At 36.4% G+C, this 27,479-nt stretch overlaps 1 protein-coding gene across 1 annotated transcript in view; it reads left to right on the plus strand.

The window, feature by feature from the left end:
- The window catches only part of LOC134530710 (post-GPI attachment to proteins factor 6), a 205,890-nt gene extending 193,691 nt beyond the window's left edge, over positions 1-12,199 (plus strand). The window contains exon 3 of the transcript XR_010074860.1: positions 11,006-12,199. The gene's annotated coding sequence lies outside the window, so the exon portion shown is untranslated. The remainder of the gene's footprint in view (positions 1-11,005) is intronic.
- Positions 12,200-27,479: the final 15,280 nt, after the last annotated feature.

Consider the following 27,479-nt stretch of genomic DNA (forward strand, 5'->3'; position numbering starts at 1 on the left):
AAAGATTAGATCTTTACATTACTACAGTTATGATTAGGTCCTAGTACGTGTTTTAATAGAAGGCTTCTCTCTAATTTTGCATATTCGGAGGTTCATTGTTTAAAAAAAATGCTGGCACATTAGGAAGGTGAAGATTTTTTTTTGGGGGGGGGAAGATAGAATTTGGCTCCACTCTGCCCAATCTTGCTCCTCCCTGAATACGACCTTATTAGTGCGTCGTGAAACGTCTGTAGCAGTGCCGCAAAGATATAGTAAATATATGTTACATATTGATGAAGGTGTTACTTATTTTAGTACCGCCATTATTAAACTTTAGTTAAATTATGGACGTTATTTTTCCATATAAATTTTCTAAAACATTTAAAGGCATAAGACACTACGTCCACTGTGAGTAAAATTGCACTTAAAACCATAAACTAGCACAACGCTTGACGTTTTTTCTGGTGGCATACAACACTAAGATATAAGAAATGTCAATAATAACCGTATTTTGGGCAGAAGATCTTTTGAGTAAATGAGTGAGGTACTCATGAAAAACATGGTTTATGTGAGATGGTGTGTTATGCCTCTGAGGTACAGATATATAATGTACCATACATTTCAGTAATTTGTTAGTAGAAGGCCGTGATTCAGAGAAAGCTTTGGGGAAACACTGGTAAAGGCGGCACAAATGCCTTACTCGGGACTCGAACCCGAGACGTGGTGTACGCAACTGCGTCGCAGGGGTCGGCGGACGAACAGGGGAAGCGTCGATGACTTTGAAAAAATGGTGTGGGAGGGGGGGGGGGGTGAGGGCGAACGGACGCGTGGTCTCCGAGGGGTTTTCAAGTATCTCTGAGGCGGGCGAAGGGGGAGGTGTTTGTGTATGAGCGGTGCGCGACAGTAAATCGCTTAGCGTCTCCCCTGCGTGGGGTCCCTGGTGGAATGGCGGAGGAGGGTAGCGGTCGAGAGAGGGAGGAAGGGAGGTTGCAGGGGCCTGAAGGACGCTCTAGAGCCCTCGGCGGTCGATAAGGCGGGCGGCAGGCAAGGCTGGTGTGGGGAGGTAGGCCCTCTCCCCCCCCCCCCCCCACCATCAGAATCCACACACAACTTACACCTCACAACTTAACAACACTCATAACTTATGATTTTCAGCAAAATTTCCTCATAGTTAGAACTGTCGTGAGTTACGACAATCATAACTATGAACCACACAAGTTAGACACCCTACAGCGCCGAACCACAAAACTAAGAAACTCCATAACTTATAATCAGGAGCGTACACAGAATTTCTGTTCGCGGATTGTTTTGAAATTCTTTTATTTTGCTATAGGAATGAATAATTTTTTTACTTTGTTATTATTATATTTTTTCGGAATTCGGGGGAATGGGGAATATGTCCTCCCAATCCCCACCCTCTTCCACTTGCGGATGTCCTTGATTATAACTGAATAGTGTTATGTCAAAATGGATAACCCACAAACGTTTAGAAATGATTAAATTGAGCTCAAAATTGAACACACAATACCAGCATTGTGGCAGTGGGTTGAATGAATAATGAATGTCGGTTAAATATTGTTGCTTAATATGGTATCAATATAACCTACACGGGTATATCAAAAACTCTCTTTTTTTACTTTTGTTGGTTACGTATTTTTCACATAACACCATACAATTATCGTAATTTGGAAACGTATAACTCAGAAATGTCAGTTACAAGTCCACAACTTAGAACTAACACAACTTATAAATATCTTTCTGGTATGTTTCTTAGGCGTGTGATTCTTAAGTGACTACAGCACCCCGTCTCGTTTCCATTAGGATGAAGTAGACAGCGATGTCATCCACAGTCCTGGAGCTCGAAGCGGATAAACAAACCTCTCCTCGCTTGAAGGTTTTCTCGCCAGTAGGTCACCTTTAACGTCTTATAGGAAAATTTTAGTTACATTTGAATGAGTGTAAGTAGACGTTTTTAGATTTTTTTAAAATTAGTTTATAGGATACTAGTGAGTGTCCCCGTGCGAATAATCTCACGGTGTTTTTTTCCTTCGACTATCACATTATGTAATAAAAAAAGGTATGTGATACATAGTACTATTGGTAGAGGTGAGTGTTGGTAGAAATGGGAGCTTACTTTATATTGGTTACACTTGGTTGTGAAAAAACGTAGTTTTATTGTTTTATCTTCGGCTCCCGTCAGCGTAGCAAGATATATTATATCTTTGTTATCTAATCATAAGATTAGAAACACAAAATGTTTTATCAAAATTCTTCCAGTATTTTTCGCGCGATATTGGAACAAAGAGACAAATTTTCAATAATAATATAGAAATTCAATAAAAAATTCCAACTTTTTTTAATTCAAACATTTTTATCTCAATAATAAAAATTATTTACAAAATTATAAGACATTTATATGGATTAACTTTTTGGTTTTTGCTAGAAAAAAGATAAATATATTTGAGTTATTATTGTATTAATACCTGTATATGTATGATGTTAGAGTACATAATTCCAGTCTACCAATAGTAAGACTACAATCAGCCAAGTTTTACAATGTGATGAGTAACTACTGTTACAGCTTACTGGCTTTATTAATTTATAGTTTAAAAATGCATTACATTTTTTTTGTCGTTCAACCTATATTATATAAAAACAAAAACTATAATAAAACACATCTTTATGGCTGTCCGTGACTAAAAATGTGTATTTAAGAGCAGACAAAAATAAACCGTAATGTTCAAAGAAAAAATACTTAAATACAAACGCAACACGAATATTTCTATTGAAAATATATATGGAAAGTAGGTTATTTACATACTACAAGCCACCTAGCATCTTGAACTTAAGCAATAAAACACTAGAAAAGCCAAAAGGCTCAAAGTATTTTTTTTACCATTGTTCAATCACGGATACAACTCATAACAAAAATTAAAATAACAGTCAGTTTAATTTTATGCATATTATAGCTACTGGTTTACGAGTGCATTATTTGCGAGAAGAAAAACTCTCACTTTCTTCACGTTAATTCATTAGTTAGCCGCTAGGTTGGCTCAAGCTAAAGGTAGGTCTATTTATCTTGTTACTCGCTTAAAATTAGTGTTTGTATAGGTGTAATTGAAACCTCAATTCAATCTAACTTCAAAGTTGTTAAAATATTGCCAATATGGTTATTGTATAGTCTCATTTTTAACTAAATTAATAACGAAAAGCATAAAAACAACTTGGTAGTATGGCTGAAGAACAAAATTATGACCTCATAAATAAAATAAAACCTTTCACTCTCCCTGTGTTACCTACACTAACTCATATAGTGACATCATGTGCTTTCACGCACAATTATTTTTTCGCCGTTAGTAGTTTATAAACACATCGACTAAATTATCATTTTAATAATCAATTACAGCGAACGAGACAATTAGCTCCACATTTGACGTAAAAACTTGTACACGTAGTTAACATTTTGTAACAGTTTAGCGAGTATTAGATACACACGACAACCAAAACTATTCGGTTTATTCGCTCACTGAAGGTTTCATGTGAGATTATGTTTTCGTTTGTGAAGCCTTTTCTTTATTTTTATTTATTGTGTAAATTTTATATATATTAAATAAAACCAACAAAAAAGTTTTTTTTAAACAAATTCATACTTAAACAAATAATTAAAAAAAACTCTTTGAAACATATTAATGGCAAATGAGAAGCGAAAAAAGGAGAACAGCCTTCAACTTAACTTGCTGGAACAAAGCAAGCGGCGAGTTAGCGAAACAACGTGAATATATCAAGCGAGTGTGTTCGCAACGAGTGGATTCGTATGCAAGTAAGTTAGGAATCTCAGGCCACGTGATCGACGCTATCTGGCCTGGCTGGCGAGATGGCGAGTCAAGGTTGCCTCTGAGGGCTGTTAAGTGACGTCGTGCGCAGAAAGATGCGCAGTCGATCGAGGCAACCTTGTGCGAAAAACCTAATATTCACTCTCCTCGAGCCAGATGCCAGAATATACCACGTTCCTCCATCTTCGTCCCCACCCCCCTGGCATTTTTTTTTGCTGTCGTAACAATTAAAGTTAGTTTATGTTTGTACTGTTACATAAATTTTATTCTCGGAAAAAAAGGTTCTTTAATAATTATTTTCCTGGAAGGTAGGTCTTCGGAGGTGTTAAGTGTTCGTATCTCAAATTAAAGTTTGGTTATGTAAGATCAGTTACGTGCATCCTTTGTAAAATTTATTTTAAGGAATTAAAATATTTGAAAATTATTTTCCGAGGTTGTAGGTGGTAGTAATTAAAACGAAAGGAGGGTTGGGCTATGTTGGCAACATTTAAAACACTCTAAATACGTATATACTTTCGCACAATAGTGTTTCAAACCAACCGCGAAGTGTCTGGTCGGGGGTCAGTGAATCGCATACTCTCAGAGGCGTCGCGTGCGCGCGAAAAGGAAGGTTGTTGAGGGGGAAAGGGGGTAGGGAAACGCCTGAGATATTCGGAACACGCTCCGGGCGTCAGTCGCGATGAGTGAGCGTCGCGTCGCGTGGACGCGTCGCGGCCAGGCAGGGGCTATTATTGCGGGCGCGGCTTTCGGAACAATATCTCCCCTTCTCCGCCTCACCCTCTTGAGAGTCGACAAGGCTTTCCGCCCCGTCCTCGTGTGACGTAACTGCTTGATAAGCCGTACAGCTCTATAAGGCTCCCCCCCTCTCTCTCATTCACTCTTTCTTCCACTCCTCCCTTGGGTATAATGCTACTACCACACCCGTACCCTTGGACAGGAAATAGCAGCAAGCTGTTGTTTACGAGAAGTTGCGGATACGGCTGGTTCTATCCGGCGCTGCTGGTGACATCTTCGCGACAGCATTGATGGTATTTCCACGTAACACGTTTTCCATATTTGGATCGACATTATAGGAAAGAAATAAAGAATTTTGTTTTTCTTGCAGATAGAAACTGTGAAAAACATTAACTGCCTGTTTACGTCATTTAATATACCAGGTAGCTCTAAGGTTTCAAACAACAGTTTGTTCTTTTATTATTTACTATATCGGGTACGCGTTGATACGGGTTAGAGTTCATTTTCTTCACAAAGCGTTGTAATGCTATGTTTGGGACCTATATGTTTATGGGATTATTAGTTAGAGTATTATCAATTTATGGAGCTAGACAAAAATAAAAAAAATAAAATATAATCGAAAAAGTTATTAAATATAAATTTTAATTAAACTTTAAACATGGGCAGTAGGCTAACCTTTGTATACATCGCTATTATGGCCCGTGTTGCGGTTATTTAACTTTGTAATGGGATTTTAATTGCTTTTCTTTAAGGGACCGTAATTAATTAGGAAACGTAAAGTGCCACATGTTTCATTTCAATATGTGCCCTGGATTTATTTCATAAATCCATCAGCATAGGTTCAATAGCAAAGACACAGGGAGTGAGAAGCAACCAATCTTTCACATTACAGTATCTTGTGAAGGAATGTGCCGCTGACATTTATTCGTTTTCTCGGGGAACTATCGAATACCAAAACCAGTTTAGTAACTGGCTTTGTTCGATGCTTTATACTGGTGCAGTAAAAAATTGACTCCTTATTTTAATCAATACTTAATATTATAAAGAAAGGATGTAAGCTTGTAAGAAGAGACAATGTTTCTTATCACCTATTGAATTTATGTTGGTGATTGTACAGTTACAAATCACAAACACATTGAACTGTCTACTTTGGTTAAACTTTTCACGTTAAAATACATTTCGTTACTTTACAAAAAAAATAATTGCTTCCGAGAACAATGTTAAATAGCTAAAGTTTTAAACATATTTTAAACAATATAGTGAGGTAACTTGCTGACAGCTTGGAGCGCTGGGCGAGTGGGGTGACTCGCTGGCTGCCTTTGCGCTCCGAGCGAGCTGAACACTCGCTGACTCCCGACCACCACCGGCGGGGCTACGAGGCCTCGCCTGTTTGCAATACTCACCCCTCAGTTTGTGCCAATCGTGGTTTGGCCCAAGATCTTCATTAATGGGAATTTATCATAACTTTAAATATGTAATTAGAATGAAGCAGTAGTTTTTTTTTTAAATTACGGATTAAGATTTCTTTGAATAACACGGTGAAGACTTTAGGCACTCATGACATGGGATCCAACACATTTCCCTTTAATATTAACGTCAACTTTTAAAAATGTATATGTCCAATTTGCACACTGTTTCAGCATTTTATCAATGCTTAAAAGTTGACGCCGAGTACTGCGGGAGGAAGATCCAGCTTTCTGCGTGGTTGAAAAGGCCCAAGCTATAGAATTATTTTTATTCATACCCTTATATTGTTTTTTCCGTAAATAAATTATTAAAATTGCTTGTGTCTCTGTCTTTTTGCAAGTTTTTTGGTTAATATACCAAAAGTACATTTATATAAGACCAAGCAGTATCGCTTCAAAATATGTCCGCAATAAAAAAATGGTTTGGATTCTTGCCCGTGAATTTATGATTTATGTTTTCCCTGTAGCTGCATTAGTTAAAGTTATCTGTAAACAGTTCACTGAATTGCTTTCCAGTAATAACTGAGTACATCAATAAGCATAATTGTTTAATATTTGATTATCTTTTACATTGGTTTAAAAACATGAAGGCTTGTGCTAAACTTCAATACAGATTTAAAATTGTGCAATAATATTTGTAAGTGCGACAAGATATATTGACTATTGTTTCCAAAAATGAATTCCATATATGCAAAAATAACCATATTAATTTTTTTTTTTTTAGAAGTTTATACATTTTTCTTGTATCATTACAAAATATTTCTCGGCAACTGGTTTCCAAATGTATCTTTTATTTAAATACAAAAAAACTTCTGTGTGTTATGCATAAAATTTAAAAATATATATATGCAAAACGACATCGCAAGTAATGTTTTATTTAACACATTTATTTAATCTTATCAATATAGGCTACATATGTCCAGAAAGTACTTATCAAGGGGAGCATGGATACTGCGGGTAGCAAATAATTGTCCAGCTGATGGCCACGACATGTTTGGAAGACACTCAAAACATTGATACGTTCTTTGAATAATTCTTGCAATGGGGAACAATAATTTCATTCATTCACTAAGACATACATCATTGAAAGTTTGCCCTGTATGTCATAATAAAAGTCAAAGAACGTACAAAGTAAGATAAACAACCTATTCTACAGAAATTAAGCCTAATCAGCAGATGTCAAAGTAAACGTAACTACCCAGAACATAATCACAGAACATACCAACATAGTGGCCTGACAATGACTAGAAAGCTGCAAAAAAACAGAAGATACAGAAAACCCACTTTAGACAAGACAGCGGCAGAAAGAGGAACCAAAGATGGTACTAAACAGATAATCTGGACAACACACGAACAATAGAATTGTGCACAATTTTTTTTCTGTATTTACTGTTCTTGTCGCAACTGTCCTGTCGTTGTCAGCTGACTATGTTCGTTTGTGACGTGATATTATTCTGACTTATTCCTTTCACAGAGTTATTTGTGCTTTCTTTACATTTAACAGTTAATATCGAATTATTTTGGCTTGTTGTCTGTGTGTTTGTGTATTCATATTTATTTGTCCGTTCTTTGGGTTTTATCCATAACATACAAAACAAAAAATCAATGGCGTACATCCAGACTAATGATTAAAAAAAACTTTGGTTGAAGTGTAATGTATGCATTAGGTAAATAGCTTTAAATGATGAATTTTATCGAAGTAACTCTTTTTAACGAGAGAAATCGTAATTAATACTTATTAATCATCATTGGTCTTGGTCAAGCATCATTGCAGTAAAATTTTGGGTGTTTCAATATAACGATTATGGGGTAGAAAGTGACTTTAACTACGTCAAAGAATGTCATTTCTTGAAAATTACTGACTCCGCACGGTTTTTGCTGCCAACGGATTATACCAGTGAGTGAAGTTTACTGATTTGACTGCGATTATCTTATTTTGTAACAACGAAACACAATGTTATGTTTATGATATATTTTGTACATTTTACAGGCTTCACTTAAGTTGACATTAAATGCAAATAACTTATTCAGAATAAGTAGATGAGGAACTTCATAATGAACTATATTAACACGCATGGCCTCGTTCACGAAAATTTCAGAGAACTGATAATATCATAACTTTGTATAAATATGTTTGATCAGTTAACAGTTTATTGAAATAAATCAATGGACTCAAAATAATTTCAGGATTCTATACGGTTTTATTCCCTACAGAAACATTCTAGGTTGCATATTTCGAAAAATTATGTACCTAATATAAGCCGGTTCTTTAAATGTAAGTTATGTGTTGAAGCTTAATGTATCTCGTTATATGTAGTGTATTTAGAGATGCATTTTACCTTGAGCAAAATACACTTATTTCCTTTTAAATTTATTACAGATGAAGTTTCAAACCATATTTTACAATGTATATCTTTTTTAGATACAGTTTTTGTGAACATTTATATTTTCAGTTTCATTATATTTGGCCTTAAGCATTGAACCTTATGCATTGATATAATAAAAATATTTTTTTTCTACTTGATTATGGATAATATTGAGAGAATTTTTAAATACTTATATTTTGTTAAAAATGAAGATTACTTACATACTCAATAATTCTTATTTTTCTTTATTACTAAATAATTATAATTGCTGAGACTTAATAAATCCAAACTCATACAAATTTCATCCTTCCCCCCATTTTAATTTTACCTAAGTGTGGAATTTACTAATTCCGTCTGTTCTTTGTCATCAGAGTTTAAATTGCATGTGAAAATTTACTCATCCTAAATTTTCTGGGTTTCATGATAGGCTTAAGGACCCCACACACGATCATTATTAAATAACAGTTCGGACCTATTAGTCGGAGCAGAACAGTTGGAACTGCCGTGTGTGTGCAAGGGCGGTGGACTGATCAGTCGGAATTGATGGACTGACGAACTGATGACTTCCCTTCAAATCAGACTGTAGGCTCGAGAGCACTCAGTCTGAAGTGACGCGTGGAAAAAGCAACTCGCCAGTCCAAACAATAAGTCCATCTGTCCAGATGGGTATCGTGGTAGACATATTTGTTACATAGTCTTTGATTTTACCTTTGTATAACTTAAAGTGCTACTGAAACTGCAGCATCCAAAGTTTCTTCCATATTCTACGATGAAACGATACGCCCAACAGTGACAGCAACCACAGGACTGATTGTGTCTGGAGAAGACTTCAGTTGAGTCCAAACTGCTTGTTCAGGCTGTTCGGTCTGAACTGAGCACCTGTACTGACCGTGTGTGCAGAGGGCCTCAATTCAATCCAAACTGTCTGTTTGGGCTGAGCAGTCTGAAACTAGGAGCTGGACTGATCGTTTGTGGAGGGGCAGGGGGGGGGTACAAGTTGCCCTAATAAGACAAACTATGAAATTGTAGTTTTTATATGTTCATTATTTTCCAAAAGTATCTTATTTTCCACTAAATTATCTTCATAACGATATAGTTTTCAAATGTAATACAATGTTTCCTCCTCATTTCCGTAAGCAGTAATACTTAAAAAAAACTATTACACACACTGTTTAACTCTTAATTCACATTAAACAATTATTGTTTTACCTCTCTCTTTATTAAATTCTATGTTAAAACATTTAACTTAATAAAACCTAGCCTTATTTTATTCCCTATGGTGTAGAATTTCAAAATATTGTAAAACAAGGCTGGTAGTTTTGGTATTATTATTTAAACAATATCTTAACTCCCGCGTAAGAAGCTTCAGAAAATGACACCTTACCTTCAGCTTAGTGGTTTAATTTAGAAAAAAAACAGTAGAATGAATTGCTCTGTGTGTGCTATTATGCTCCATTTCTTACCTTCACCTTAAGTAGTTCCGGTGTTCGTAGTTTTCTTCATAAAAATAATGCTTAGCCCTTTGTACTCCTTTGGAAGTGTATTTTGGGAAAAATTTAAAATGTGTTAGTAGTTATGTATATATATATATTTATAGCTAATTTTTTACTCCATCTTGATAAGATTAATTTCAAAACAACATTTTACCTCTTTTCAACCCATTGGGTGGCATGTCGGAAATTGGTAAAATGGATTTTTTTAATATTCACTGTATTTACCTAATATTTTACCTTCACTTGATTAGGTTTAGAGAAATAATTAAATTACTAAAACCACATTTATCCACATTTAACACTCAATATTGTCGAATTTAAAAATATGTATATTACATTGAGTAACAATGGTTACTTTTTGATATTCATGCACAGTTCATACCGACAGTAAGAGCGAATATATGATTATTTTAACACTGTCAAACATGCCTCAATTATACCTCTTGGAGATAGAATTTAAGAAAATATTTTTAAAAATGTCATATTTTTTTTTTCGTTTACCCCAAGTATTCTCATTTCTACTTAATTAGCTTCAGAAAAAATTATGTTTTATTACAAAATCCCACTATCATTTCTGTAACCCTCTAGGCTCAATTTCCTTAATGAAATATAGCTTTTATTTAAGGTAGCCAAAGACCTATCAAACAATCAATGTTTAATATAAATTTTTAATTCGTTCAAAAGTTTTCGTGTGGCAAACAAAAACACAAAAAAAAATACATATAAGTGTTTGATTTGAGTTCTAAATAAAACAAATAACTGTGTATTATAGTTTTTTTCATAAATTCACGGTCAGATTTAAAAAAAAAACACTAAATTGCACGTCCAAGTGTAAACCCCCCGTAAAGAAGACTTTTTTTCCCCCGTCCAACCATTCATCCAGACCACCTCTGTCTCAAGTATTATTTTACGTTATAAATGCATACATATTTCACCGCGCATGCTTGTGCACAGATTTACATTAAAAATATACAGAAAAGACGTTTTATATACAGGTTGAGCACAAAAGAAGTATAGAAAATAAAAAATTCATAAAATCTAAACGGTACAACATACGGGCTTCAAACCTTATATAGTTCATAGAGAATCTCTGGAATTTTTTTTTACATATAGACGCACTTCTTTTGTTGCAGACTGCCGCCGCCAGACAGTACTAGTGTAGAAAATGGCTCCTACACCGCAACAGAAGAGCTGGTGTGTCCTGCAGTTAGCAAAAACGGGGTGTGTAACCGCTGTGCAACGAGCGTTTTGCACACACTTTCGTCAAGAACCACCCACTAGAGTATCCATATAAACCTGGTACAAAACTCTGAAGAGAACGGCTGCATTGCAAAGGTAAGAGTCCTGGTCGCCCTCCTGCGCCAGAGCAAGATGTGGATCGTGTTCGAGCTGCATTCCTGCGAAGCCCACAAAAATCAACACGTCGCGCAAGTCGTGAGCTGCAGATCCCACAAACAACAATTTCCAAAATATTACGTAAACGGTTGCGCATGAAACCTTACAGATTGCAGATGGTCCAGGCACTCACTCTCGCCGATTATGCAGCACGATCGGAATTCTGCATCGAAATTTTGGCAAGAATGGAGAATGACGAAAACCTATCAAAGAGGTTAATTTTTAGTGATGAAGCAACGTTTCACACAAACGGTAGAGTTAATCGTCACAATGTTCGTGTTTGGGGAACACAACACCCCCATGAAACCATCGCACATGAACGAGATTCGCCAAAGGTCGATGTCTTCTGCGCAGTGTTGAGGGAGAAGATTTACGGCCCCTTCTTTTTCTTGGAGAAGACTGTCACAGGCACTACAAACCTCGACATGCTTTCTTTGTGGTTGCTGCCTCAATTGCAAGACATCTCCGACAACTTTATCTTTTAACAAGATGGTGCACCTCCACACTTCCACCTGGCTGTACGGGAACACCTCAACACACATCTGCCTGGGCGATGGCTCGGTCGAGCAGGTGCTGGTGATGACGTGTGGTGCAGGTGGCCACCACGATCACCATACCTAACCCTTTGTGATTTCTTCTTGTGGGGTTACATCAAAGACATGGTGTTCGTACCGCCCCTACCACAATCCTTGCCACAGCTAAGATTGCGAATTGAAGTTGCGGTAGAGTCCATCACTACCGACATGTTGTGCAGGGTGTGGGATGAGTTCGAATATCGTCTCGACGTTTGCCGTGTGACAAGGGGAGCACACATCGAGTCCCTGTAATTTGTTAGAAAAAACTTCCAGAGATTCTCTATGAACTATATAAGGTTCGAAGCCTGTATGTTGTACCGTTTAGATTTTATAAATTTTTGATTTAGTATACTTCTTTTGTGCTCATCCTGTAGATTAAAAAATATATTGAAATTTATTTAGAAAATCTGGTGTTATAAATTAAATGCGTACTGTTTTAAAATAAAATTCTTCAGAATACAGAAAATTTGTACTTTGAGATTTGTCAAATATGAGACCAGTCACGTTTTACAGACTAAACTATGGTTTCCATAAAAGAATTTGTCATATTCAAATTTACATTCTAAAGACTTCTCAGTCATAAAAATAATCCAGGGTGATTTACGTAAGCAATGACATGCTCTTACGAATCAGTTTCCACTCTTATAGCTGTGCTTGGCGTCTGTAAAAGCCCCACGCTATTCATACATTCGTCAGGATTTGCATATCTGCATCAACAATTTCAACCCCGCGTTTTCATTTGACCCGTTTGCGGTCTTGCGGCACGTCATGAAAATTCAAGACACTGAACTCTTTTTGTTCTTCCTTATCTTCTCCTCTTCTCTTCTTCCTTCTTTTGCCTCCCTTTCCGCTCCCACAATCTTTATTGAGTTACCGAACTCCGAGAAGACATTTAACTTCCCGAACATGTCGAGAAAGGCGTGGAAACAGGGTACAGGCAAAGAAGAAACCAAATAAGAAGGAAAGAGAACACTGGAAGAAGAAGGAGAAAAAAAAGAAACTCCAACGTCTGTTCCTGAAAGAACACAAAGTTACCACCCGGAAGTAATGACTACATTCATGTTTTCGTAACTTTCCTTCCGAGTGCTCCCGTTGTCATTTCGATGGCCGCGAGAAACTGAGTCAACGCCACACAACTGCATTAAGCCAGATTTTCTGAATCCGTAAATAAAATGGTTTAGAATGAAATACATTTTACGGATTGTTCTAATTTTTTAAATCATATATGTTAATTATTCAAAAACAATTATTTTTTCTTGGGTAAACTCGAATTAAAAATAACAATTGCAGAAATTTTAACATTATAGAATATGTTGCTAGTTTTCTGCAAAATATTAAGTAATTGTATTTTATTACGTTTTATCTTTACGTCTTGTTCAAAGTGAGTTTAATACAGTCGGATGAACACAAATATTTTTTTTCAAGGAAATTTAAGGAATTGGCTGAGGTCTATGGCAAGGAAACATTTCTACATCTGCCTTAAAATATTTCAGAAAGTTCCGGAAAGGTTATATCGTGTTTGAGGATTGGAGTTGAAAACCTTAGAACGTCTGAATATGATAATTTTTCTCAACATTTTGCCACAACATTCAGTCCTACGATGGAAATGAATTATTTCCGGATATAACCCCTTTTATTCAATTGTAGATATTTAACTAACTACACCCATAATGGAACGCTAAAGTAAGATCACTTATTGTTATTGATTGGTCAAATTACACTTGTCCACGGCTGTACACGTAGATACAAATTGAACTATAAAACCAAAAACCCAGAAATTTAATTTTGTGCGCTGGATAAACATTTACGTGTTGCTTGCAAATAGTTTTATCAATTATTATTAAGCATGTTGCTTAAATAATGCTATATTAGTTTGTAGATATCAACATAAATTACTTTTTACTACAAAATATTTGCAACTTGAATGAGGGGAACTTAACTATGGAATATGAAATACCTTAACTTAGATATTAAATATGAAATATAACTCATATGAAATAACTATGCTTTTTTTGCTAGTTTTCAGTTTTATAGCGAATGTATTACGTTTTGTCTGAAAAATACTTGACTCAAATACTGAATATATATACATATATATATATGTCAACAATTTTATATAAATTGGCATTAAATATCGTTGTTTAGAGTAAAAAAACTTCAAATTCTATTCTCACAGACTCTGTAATTTCAGTTAAGTTCTGCGAATAAGTCCTTCCCGAGACATTTAAAGCCGTAAGTTAATTAATTAATTTTTTTTGAGCTGTCGACGAATTCTAAAGGTTGTTTGGATTCAAACGCAAAACTTTATGGTTTTCACCCACATACGGTGTGTTTTTCTAATGACATTTTCAAAATAGGGCATGAAAATTTTAAAACTTCACATAAACTTTCATCCTAACTCATTTTACCATTTAAAAATCTTATTAGAAATTATAATATTTACTGAAACGCATTCAGCTGATATCGATGATACGGACTAAGACGTTAAATCAATGGCCTGGGTTGCTAGGAATAAATTTCTTCGTTACGTCAACGTTCCACAAATGCCGATGTTTTAAATGTAATCAAGCACTCGCTTCATTGCAAGTTCTTGCTTTAATCTTTTTGTGGGTCCTTGGTTCTAATTAGATGTCTCGCTTTTGTAAAAATGATTTTGACCTTCCTGCAAAAAGAATAAAAACATTCAGATTTTTAATCATGTGCAAGATGTGGCTTAATCGAGTTCCCAGTGAGCATAATTACATTATTTTAATTTTAGTAGAAGTAGTAGTAGTAGTAGTAGAATTATAATTGTGGGAGAGAAGGAGTTGCTTCAAATGTAGAGAACACGTGAACAGGTTTTCGGTTTATAACACTCAAGGAAAAAAAACATAAAATTAATAAACTAATAATTTTTTTCACTTTATTGAAACAGAGATTTCAAGGAAAAAAACTACACATTTTATATGTGATCTTGTAGTACAATGTTGTTTACGTAAGATTTTTAGGAGTGAAAACATTCTTGAAAGGGTTTAGGAATCGCCATCTTTTTATTCCAAATAATTTGGTTCCGCTTGCAAAAAAGCTGATGCGCTTTTTTATTTGTTATTGCATAGGACTTAGGCCGTGGGAAATAATAATTTATTCCCTCGCAGCGCTTACAGACTACAGCCCGTTAGTAAATATGTGTTTGAAACCAGGTATACGTCTGGGAGATATGATTTGTGCCTTGCCATGCTAAGATTTGGGATGAATAGTTAAAAACTATAACTATAGCAAAAATATGAAAAAAATCGAAGATAGCGGGGCCTAATCCCCTTAGCCAAGGGGGTGTGTTGCGGGTTAGCAAGTAACTATAAAAGGTGTGAGTTAAGTTTCAAAGAGAGTGTGTTCGCGACTGCTTCTTCCCCCGAGGATTTCCTCGCATTTGTTTCCAGTGTGCTCTGTTACCGACCGGACCACAATTAAGACGCACCCCTCTGAGTCCTCAGGGCGTGAACCAGCCTCGACTCTTTGTGACGTACATGGAGGGTGGGGTTACCACCCCCACTCCCTCCGTGAGTAAGAGAGCGGGTGGAAAGGAAGGGTAGGCGTGTAGCATATCTATTGGATTAGCGAAAGGGATAAAAGGGGAGACACACAGGAAATGAGAAAGATTTTCTCGTCTAATGAACCAGGCGCTGAATTCAGTCCCCTCTTCAAATGTTCACGGCCACCTGTGTTTGGAAATAGCGTTTGGGGAAAGGAAATCAAATGGTAACGGCCGGATCGAAAACACATGTGCCTTCAAACCGAATGGAGATTTTTAGTAGAAAACATTTATTCAAAATTGTTAAAGACCTTTTAAAATTTTTCGATTAAGAAACGCATGTAAGAAACAAAAACAAATGCATATATAAGATTATTTCATTAGTTTTGGTGTGTATTTTGTTAAAGTGAAAATGGTTAAAACAAGGGTGTTTTTACAACAATTTCAAAAACTTAAAAAGGGAAAATATTTGTAAAGTTTATTGCTGTTTGCATAGGATAGTCATTTTTAAAATTATTTTTTAATATCTCAGGGTCATGTCTGAAAACCCTTTAGGGGTATTACCGACAAAAAACTGAATGTCAGTTTAGTGCTTTGCACGTAGAGGTGAAAAGACGTTAGATATGTGAAATGGCATCCGCTCTCTTCAGCGCTTAAGGCGCTTCTAAGCGTCATGCGCCTGGCCGATGGTCTTGCAGTCAAAGATTAACCAGTACGGATTTTTGCAAGTGTGGAAACTTTGTGAGTTGACAGGATGAATTAGATTAAGTAGGTACTAAAAACAAATTTTAAATTACCTACAAGTCATTGGATATACACTCAATATTCGCTTATAATTTTTGACTATGGTTGGAACAGTGAGAGGTGCGGGTATTTTCTTCCGTTATTTAAGATCTATATGTTTTTGTCAATTTTTATTCAATAGGTATTTTTTTCTTACAACGCTCTCGGTGAAGACGTAGGCCCCTGGTTCTTATGTTCATTCCAATTTAAGAGAATTATGTGTACCCTCAGATTTGTACAACACAAAAAAGATAACTTGAGACTTCGTCGTCTGAATTAACCTATGTTTTAGCTAATGTTTTACAATAAATGATGCAAAATCTTCAGCACGAACTGGTAGTTTGCAGCATTTAACCAACACTTTTTTAGTTCACCAGCTGCATCCACTTTACAATTTTATGAAATAAACACTTGAGTACTTGACGTATCAACTATCTTATATTTTTAGCCCCGGAGGTATTTTTTTAATACAAAGATAATGACTATGGTTTCTAACGTAGCCTTAATAAAATAATAATTCTGAAATCAGTTATTGTTTCATTAGGAAATCTTTAGGAAAATATTGTTATTGAAATACAATAACATCATGAAAATTTTACATTAACACGGGTGGCTTCAATTTGAGCAATAATGCAGTATTTTAACTACATTCATTCCTATTGGTTGATTATGTAAAAAAAATTCCATTAAACTGTACGTGCGAATAAATCACGTCACATGTTTTCTTTTCAGCAAATGGCTGCGGGTACGCAAGAGCTCGTCCAAAAAAAAAAATGCAACGAGTAACAAACAGAGACCAGCAAATTTTAAATTAAAAAAAAGGCCTGTTTTCATTTCATTGGCTTCCGCCACATTAATTTAGTTATTTTCTTATCGGTTCATTCTCCTTTTGGCACGTTTCATTCTACCTTTAAGAAAAGTAAGAATTTCAGGCAAGCGTACAGTGGTGTACGTTCTAGTCTGTATCCAAATAATACCTCAAATTCAGCATTTCCCTAGCAATAACACAACGTGTGAAACGCAAGGGACCGACTAGTCAAGTCTTCGCGAAGAGAAATATTTTATTCTTATGTTTTTTTCTCTGGCTGTTTTCCTCCACGGGCCGGAGACGTCGAGCGAAGGCGGCACCGCACATTGGACAAGCTCCCTCGGAGTGTGTTGTGTTGGGTGGAGGGCGCGGGGATGGCTGGGAGGGGGGGGGGTGAGAAGAAATTACGCGCGGCGTTCTGTGCGCCATCACGGGGTCTCTTCACGCGCTACAAGAAACGGTGATTTCCTGAGGGACGCCCGGGATGAGGAACTGCGAGCGGGAACCCTTCCCAACAGTCGCGGGGGCGCTCTGGTGACCTCTTCCGGCATTTCTAGACTTACTTCCCCCCCCCCCCCACCTGGCTCTTTATTCTCTTCTTCGCCACACTCCACAGCGACCTCCTTCCCCTACGCAGGGACGCCGCATCTGAGGGGGCGCTAAACTGCCGGAGTAATATTAACTATAGGGATAGTTACTTGAACTCAAAAAACTCGTTGGAAGGCAGACGAACTAAATTATTTATACTGAAAAATGCATACATTCATATCGTAAAATGTTCAAAAACTGTTAATTTTCCCGTATTATCCAACTTGCGATGGATTAAAAATGAAATAACTGTTTAATAACTCTGTTTATTTACCATCTAAGTTAAATAAAAAAAATATTTGAAACAGTGGAATAAAGTGGTGATTTGTTTTATCGGAAAAGGTTTCGGTTGTGTTGGTTATGGGAAAAAAAATGGGGGGGGGGGGGGGGGGGGCGTCAAATGTGTTCTTGCCCCGGGTGGAAACTAGTGTAGTTATGTACCTGTCTATACGTTTTTTCTCCGTGAAGATCTTTTCAAGCCGCCCTTAAGACGTCCGTTACAGCACGCACGGCCGATACATATGTCTGAAAGCATTCCGAACGATGAAACCATCTTCCAATATTTTAATTAATAAATATTTATTTTCAAAATTATTGTTGATTCATACCTGTTATACAGATAATATTAACCTAGACTAGCATTCTTTGTCCTTGATAAGGTGGAGAGACAGAAATTGAAGGACATCATTCTGGTTCCAATAGTATTCAAGTAGCCATAATCCATTTCTATCGCTGGATTTGAAAAATTGGAATCCTTCAAAGCATGGTATACAATTTAATTGAATGCATGTTCTTAAAAAATAACTTGCTGCTACGAACAGTATATCCTGTGAAGTAATTTCCGTTCAGATTTAGCTTATTTTTTATAACGACTGTACGACGTAAAAAAAACAATTAATATATATTTTCATATGTTTTTTAAGCATAAAGAAGGTAAATTGTATATATTTAAAGGTAATAAATATTTTCACTAAAATGGCGTCTTTTCGTGCCTGTATTTTTCACCTTTAGAATAAATTAAACTGTCAGCAGGCTTTCACTTCGGACACTTTGGAGTTAATATCACGTGATATCCGTGCTTAAATGAAGTGCTTATCCTTTATTCCAGATACCTGTTGCTACTCACATAACGCGAGTGGCAGACTTGAATAGACTAGGTAACAGTCTTTATATATATATATGTATATATATATATATGTATATATATATGTGTCATGTTCCTATACAATAAATGCAAGTTTGGCACAGTACACCGTAAATGTAGTATACGAACATGTATGATAAAACGCCTGTGCATTTAATTGTTTTTACTATTCAAATGTAGGATAGATATCATAAATCCATGAGAAATATCCGTATCCAATTAATATGTTTATAACTTCTATTCCGCCTTAAGATACTTTACAAAAATGTTTTACGGTATACTCTTATAAAAATTTCCCCTCCACTTTGAAAATCATTTTGTCCCTTCGTGGAAGCCAGGTTTCCAAATAAACATCCGCGCACTCATGATGATGATGATGAGAATGCTTTGATTATTGCATCAAAGCACGTTGACCTCGGGTAAAGTTTCTGTGATGTAACCCTTGGTGTTATTCTACGGTGGTTGACGTTTACATTTCCGGAATCTTTGGTTCGACAGCCAGGAGCACTTATAATATTTTAATAATATTTTTGGAAATGGCTAATTTTTTCGTTAATTTTTTTACCAACAAGACAACCACCCCCTCTTTAATTTCTTATTTTTTAATACGTTAATTTTTGTTATTAAAATTTCAGGGACGGTGTAATGTGTTGTTACTTAATAGGGCAGATAAAAATTTACATCCACGCCCTAACCGGGACTCTAACCCAGAACCCATCGCATAGAAAGCTCCCTTGAGCTATAAGGTAGAACTCATGTTACAAACAGAAAAGTGTAAATGGTCGGTTGACAAATAAAAGAAACATAGTCAAGAAAAATTGGCTCGAGGTCATAACAACGTATAGTTAAACTATTGCATCAAGTTGAGTTAGGGAGAGCCCATGCACAGCCCAGACAGTGCAGCCACAGCAAACACTGTTTTTGTTAATAATGTCAAAACTGAAAACATACTTTTAAAGGTAGGGTCAGAACAATAGTTTACAATAAAATTTAAAGAGGTAAATTAAAATTTATCTCAGAACGAATACTTAAATTTACGCATCAGTCACACGGACTGCGACCAAACAAAATAACACTTGAAGGTTACAATTAAGACTCTGTCTGATCCGCCATTTTGGGCTTACATTCATTTCTATTTCTTAAGGAATTTTCCTGTTAATCTTTCGCTTTTGCATTTTAGGTTTTGTATCATTTTTTCTCAAAAGATATTTTTCAATAAAATACTAACAATTCAAAAATGTCACACAAGTTTATGATTACAAACATTTGCGGGACATTTTACGGTATGAAGATAAAGTTTAATAAATATCTGAGAAATAAATTTGAGTTAAAACACTAAATGCAAGAGCGCTATAGTGATACATTTACAGGAAAAAATTAGTTATGCAAAAAAAAATTAGCCTTAAAGCTCGGTTTCATCTGCCACGATGTGTCACTGCGTGTTCATGATGTAATGTCTTACAATGGTAATTCCAACAAATATTTATTTTATCATAATTGCATATTGTATTTCCTTAAATGTTTCAAAGATTGATAATTGCTACAAGTTATCTAACAAATTTCTAAACTTCATAACATTTGGTGCGTGTTTAAATACTTATACTTGTCAAACAATCCAGCTTTACCTGTCTAAAATGTTCTAAATTGGCGTTATGAAAAACTGATTTTATTTTTGCATAACGTTGAAAATATCATTTATTAGTATCTATATTCATTTATAAATATGTTATGTGGCGATGTTGTCTTCCACTTAAGATCCCTCGCCTACCAGGGCACACATACTGTGGTGGAAGGTACTAAAATCACTTGAAACGCGCCTCGTACTGTATTTTTATGAGACTGAAAATTGCTTAAAGGCATTTTTTTTTAGAAACTATTGGTACACTCACAAGGACTTGCATTACACTTTTATCGTCTTTTTATCGGCAATGTAGTACTATTTTTACCGATCAGATTTCATAACTTCCGTATGAACCACGATAAGACTGCGTTCCAGTTCAGAGCCTTGAGCCTGGAGACGATACCGCGCTAGAAGCACCAGCGAGCGTCAACCTTATCATCCCGCATCACTAACACAAATAAACCTCTGAGTAGGAGTCCCTTAACCACTTTAATGTTTTACAAAGTACACATAAATTGATAGTGTAACTTTTTACCTGAGTTAACCTCAATAAAACAATAAGAAAATGAAAAGAAAACCGTTATAAATACCATACCAAATTAATAAAATAATACTAGCAAATATAACAAAATATTAAAATTTAAAACCCTAGCAGATGTTAAAATTATTTAACCAGACCATAAGTTAATAAAAACTAAATTAAAAATATAAAAAATAACAAAAGCAAGATTTACAAAAACCTTTACAAATGGCCTGCTACTTTAATTCTAATTACAGGAAAAAATTATTTATAAAACTAAACAAAAACATAAACTATCGTTAATATAAAAATCTATTTTCGAATAATAATTTACTCATACTCACGTAATTATTTACATAATAATAATTCAACTACACGCATCACTGACACCACAGTTACCCGAGAACATGGGAGTTTAGTACATACTTGAATAATTTATTCTTAAACATTGAAAGGGAATTTTTTTAAAGCTTTGTTGACTCAGGTAATTCATTTTGAAAACGTACAGTAGTTACGGATTTTTTTTTTTTTTTTGTGTATTTAGCTGTCTAGTGTTGTGGAATGAACTGAGTTATATAAACTTGCCGGCCTGGTAGGATGGGAACGGTGTCATAAATATTTTCAAAAGCATTAAAGGGCAGTGAAATTGTTGTCTTTTGTACAGATTTTGCCCAGATAACCTATTGCAATATGCGCAGTGCCGAATCTACGAGGCCAACCGCGCTCATAAACAAATTACAAATATGCTAGACCAATCTGCATCAAGAATTTGTGCCGAAAAACAAAATGGTGGGAAAAATAAAACTTTTTTTAAGTACAGCTGGGGTAGGGTGAATCGAAGCGATGACGTCATAAAAGCGTAACGAAAGTAATGGCAACAATTTTACGTAACAACAACTGTAATTAATCACTTGACGAAAACACAAGATCGCAGCATCAACAGGAAATAGATTTGGCTTTCGAAGTGAATTTAAGTGGAATTTAAATAATAATACACAATTTTAAACATAATAATACAATAATACTGCACTAACAGCTCAGTGAGAAATGAGCTATGAAATTATCCAGGGCAGTCGGGTGTAAATGCAGGGCGTCCACCGGAAGCAAACGAGTGAACTACACGCCACACCCGAGTTTAATTAATTACTTGCATTTCAGCGCACTAACAAGCCCGTAAAGCTCACCAACACGACATAAAGGTCTAACTAGTTGGGGAGTATCCTTCACTCTCCCCACCGAAAAACAAAACATAGTTTTCTTTCAGCGTTACGCAAAAAACCAGTGCACAAACAGGCCCGTGTGCCAAAAGTATCCCCGGAACATTTACCCAGCCCTTCGATTGAAGTGACTCTTCAAAAGTGTGGGGTGAATCCTGGAATACAGTGCACAGAGTCAGTGGAGAAACTCCTGTTTCTGGCCTCACACACACAAACGCCATCTTGCACAGTCGTGACTTGAGGCAACGTAAAGTAATTATCCATTTGATTAACCTTCAAACCTTTTTTTTCTTAGATTGTACTTACCTGACTCTGCAAGCGGCCCTAAATGCCCCTGATGGCCATAGCGATGTTTCGGCGGAAGTGAGGAGACTTGTGATCGTGACACCAAGGAGTCTCTCCCAGTCCTGCCCTGCTGGCCTCGTCTCTGAGCCCAAGAAGTCACCAGAGTCTGCGAGAATCCGCCACGTCCGAGCCAATGTCGCAGCGGCCCTGGGAAACAAGAAATCGCCGGACGAGCGAACACGAGCGGACCCAGACAGTCGCTGCTTTAACCAGCGGGGAGGGAGTTGGAAGTGAGAGAGGAAACCTGGCTTTAGAAAAAGGGGGTTGTGTCACAAACTGAGTCGATGCTTCGTACATTTATTTGACGTTGTAAAGTAATATCCCTCTCGTTCATCCACTTAAATAAACGTGTGTTTTTATTTTAACTACTTCTCTAGGTATACGGCATATGGTGGAAAAATTTCGTGAATGCGACGGTAGCCAAGGAACGGAAATGTGAAAATACCCGGTGCTGCAATGTGTGGCGGATCGCGAGAACCAAAGTTCACAAAGCCAAAGGAAAACTTCACATTATTAAGTGCTTAATGAATTTAACAATCTGGGCAGTATTTTCATAAAATTCCTTGTCAAAAATCAAGTCCAAAGCAGAGGTTTAGTTTTTCTTTAAAGTCTTTTCTGCTTTTAATGGAGCAATTTCATTGTACCTTTTAAAATCTCGCTCTGAGAAATGAATGATTTGATAGTCGACATAGCTGCTCCGGCAACGAATTCTTGGGCAGGTGCGGAAACTACGTGTGATTCTGGTCCAGAAATAGAGTTCAATAAAATTTACGTATATTTTTCACGCTCGGCATTATTTAAAACAATTCTTCGTTAAATTTAGTGTCTGATTTTCGTATAAGTATATATGGAACATGTAAACACATGAATTTTCTCGTTACCGACGTTAGATGTTATACATCACTGTCGAGTACTGAAAGACTAGCTGACATTTTTGTTTAAGTTGATTTAAAAAATAATTTAATTTAAAAATTCTTTCCATTTTTCAGGGGAGGATTGATCCCTCCCCTGTCCCCCTCCTTGGCTCTACCCCTGGCCAAGGGGCTGGAAATTGTCCGTCAGTTGAAGTGGCAGGCGCCCACTCCCTGGTGGGGTTGAATACGAGCATGGAGGATCGTAATGAAGACATATCGGATTCAAGCCGGAGGCTTGAAGAAGGTGGTGTCATAAGGGTTGGTGGAAGAAGTGTGGAGGGGGTGGGGGGTTGGAGGGGTTGTCCCGTCTCATTCACCAGCGCTCTCCATCTTATCTGAATCTTATTTCCGAAGTGTACGAGGGATGGAGGAAGGTGTGCGCAGGCTGGGACGGCAGGAGTTTGTTGGTAGAAGACGAGGACGGAAGTTTGGGGACTCGAGGTAGGGGACATGACAATTCGAATTGTCTGGATGTAGGAGGCCTAGAGGGGGATCGAAGAAGGAGGAGTAGAAGGGGGGGAAGTCGCCCCGGAGATAGATTATTGATTGCAGCGCCGCTTTGATCGAGTGAACGATCACTCATATCGCCCGGGGAAGCCCAGTGATCGATAAGGGGAGGTGGGAGACGCGGTAGATGAGTCTTCCCATCCGGCCTTGCTTTTCCCTTCTCATCATCACCCTCTTTTCCTCTTTCTTACGAACCTTCTCGATCCGAAACCACAGCCACGCTCTTCCCCCTCTTCCCTTCCTAACCTGTTCGGCATCCCCGCCTGATGGCGTCTCCGCGAGAAAGCTATGCTCAAGAGTGACACGAGTCGTCTGAGGATCCGCATGGTCGTTGTTGACAGGCCCGTCGGGAGAAGTCGCGAGCACGGAGGGTTGGGAACTATTTTGTCGGGCCTCTTCCCTATAATTAAACATACAACTGTTCAAATACCACTGTTAAAAAAAATCTAAAACCTGTAAACATTACCGCGGCTATAACTGTAAACGTGATCTACACACACATAGCATAACTTTCAAGGTTTCCTATAAAATCTGTTAACAAAAAACCAATCAACTTTCAATTTCCAAAGTATCAGGTAAACCCAAGAATTAAATATAACCTAGAAATTTAACTCCCCCATTCCTGCCCATCCAATCTTCTCAATCAACAGGCCTGGTTGTTGAACAACATTCCCAGTAACATTCCGGTAGCTTTGAACGAAATTTTACTTTCTTCCAATTAAAAAAATAACAACTTTTGCGGTTCCCGTGGCGTTTCGCGTGCCTTTTAATTCTCGCTTTCACCCGCCAAGAATGGATTATTTTAGTTAATTTGTGATATTTGTGAAGAAATATTTTAAAAAATGCGACAAAAAATAATCTAACGTGTGACAACGTCGCAATTAGTCAAGCAAAAATTTAAGTTGTCAGTATTTGCTTGAATTATCACGAACAGCTGATGACTTGTAAACGACATCTGGCGCAAAAATTAACAACTAAAAAAAATATACCATAACGTGTAGCAAAACATCCTTAGCAATTACTTTAAAATAATTCAAGTTTAAGGAAGCTCATTAATAACGTATTCTTGAAATTGTTCTCTTGTTTTATTTTTAAACCTCCTATGTGGTGTTCGGAATTGTGCAGCACGATAGACTCTTCACTCGCTATTTTGAGCAGGTGGAGGAGGCCCTGAATGCTACGTGCTGTGCAGAATGATATTGCCATGAATTAAATTGCCATTATGGTTGCCTATAGGCAAGGCGTTTATTCCCTATTTCGTCTGTGGTCTCTGTTTTTATAATGATTGACTGTATTAAGCACTTATTTTCAATGGACTTAACACGGTTATCTGTATATTCAGTTTAAGATCAGTATAAATCTTTCACAGCAATACAAAAAAAAGTCATTAGTTCTAATGAAACAACTTTCACTGGAACATATGCCTATTTGATCAATTAAGAGTAAATTACAGTTTTTGGTTTTAGTAAGTTAATCACTAAAGCACTCTATTTGTTTTATGAAACCTTTTATAAATTTTGTTAGTAAATTATTTTTATTTTGCATCGACACAATTTTATTTGTGACGAACTAAATGCCTGACCAGCCACGATTAGTAATAAGTGTCGGGTAACTATAACGTTTGACCATTATTTACTGTGCCATGTATCATCATTAAATTTCAGAAATCTTTTTAACTTTTTCAGGTGTATGAATTAATAATTAGACAAATGTTTCTCTTGTATGAAGTTGTAATTTATACATTATTTTATAACATACATAAAATACTTTAGTTCAATTACAAGAAAACTTTTATTCCAATCATCTTGAGACTTACAACGGTTTTTTTATCTAGTGAAAGAAAGGGGGATTTACTTATAAACGAACCGAGATTTTCGAGAAAGAAGGAAATAAGTTTTACAAGTAAGGAAAAGATCTTTCATTTCAGAATTGCTGACTCCGTAGGCCATTATACTGGTTTCTCGGTAATGGGCGGTAGAGAAAGAGTTTTAACTTCATTATCGGAAATGAATAAAGAGTTCCCAGTATCAGTAACGCTGATGGCTGGATAAGTACTCGTGATTTTCATGCAGTGAACAAAGCCAACTTTAGTAATTAAAATTCCTTAAATACAAAAGACCTGTCCAAGTTATTATATCCACTCTTTCACGCTTACATGAAACTGGGATGTATAACTGTTATTTAGTTTTATTTGACTAACGTTGGTGTAAAGTTGTACCAGCCTTGTCTTCATATCAAGGGAAACAAGGATAAGAATCGAAAAAGCTGTATTGGTTTAAAATATATTAAATAACAACCATTTTATATTGTTTTAATTTTAAAAATTCTGGCTGTGTTAAGGCGGGGTTTACAATTTCACGGCAAACCTGAATATAAAAGTGACTCGCTGCTGATAATAGTTACCCGAGTGAAGTGATTTTCATTTAGTGTTGATTTTATTCCTGGGAAAGATTAAAAATTTAATAATGTGGTCAAGAGACATTTCGTCAGTGTAATTTTTAATCACTTAGCTTGTGATATCTGCCTTAAAAAATGAACATTTTCACTATAAACGATTTAAAAAAAAATTCTAGCATATCAACTGTGGAAACCAATTTGCCGTTTTTTATATGCCTACTTCTTAAAATAATAATAGTGTAAATGTTTGTTCCTTCAAAATCTTATATCTCAGAAAGTTCTTCACCGATTGTTTTGAATTGTTTTCACTTTTTTATATACCTATGTCACAGCTGTGTCAGGTTAAAATATAGGCTAATATAGATAGGTAAAACCTAGATATTAAATATTTTTATTGCTATACTGATGTATATAGAGATATATAGATATATGCGTGAGAGATATAGAAATAAAGATGTAGATATTGATATATAGAGTGTGAATAGAGAGATAAACAGAGATAGAGATGTAGTTATATAGATATAGATAAACAGAGATAGAGAATTAGAGAAACATAGAGATATGTTTTGTATATATTATGTGCATGCTTCAAATGAATTACAAAAAAAAAAAACTGATTGAGGCATTGCAACGCATGCCGGGAATTAGCAGGTAAGTCAATGAACTGAAACAAATAAACTGACATGTGTGCGTTGACCCCTTGGAGGGGACCGTCAGCTTGGAAGGGCGACCTCGGGGCGCGCCGGTCCCGGCGAGCGGAAAGAGACGATCACGGCCAAGTGGGTCAGGCGAGGAATTGGAGCCGCAGTCTGTGGCGTGACGGCGGGATGGCTGCGCGTCTCGGTCCCTCACGATCCAGCCACCTCCCCCCCCCCCCCCTGCCCCGTCACGCTCAGGGGGTGACGATCTGAAGTTCGGCACTCGATGGTGTGTCCAGGAGGAAGGAACTAGTTGCACGTTTACACTATAGTGCACCTACATACTTGCGACACTCGAAAGCGTGCAACCCTTGTGCACTCGCACACTTGCTCACTCGCACACTTGCTCACTCGCACACTTACACACATTCTTACAAGTATATATTTATGTTAAGTTTTAGTTCTTTTGCGTGAGGGGGATATATTTTGACATACGCTATAGAGTAGCTTATTACTTTGTATCTGATTGTTATTTGTTTTAATTTCAATAGTTTAGTTTCAATAGTGTTTACTGAATTGTAATGTTTTCTGTACAACTGTTAAGTAGGTACCCGACGCAAATTAAATAATCTATTTAGTCAAAATAG

Source organism: Bacillus rossius, chromosome 3, assembly GCF_032445375.1.
Source record: "Bacillus rossius redtenbacheri isolate Brsri chromosome 3, Brsri_v3, whole genome shotgun sequence".
Lineage (NCBI taxonomy): Eukaryota > Metazoa > Arthropoda > Insecta > Phasmatodea > Bacillidae > Bacillus > Bacillus rossius.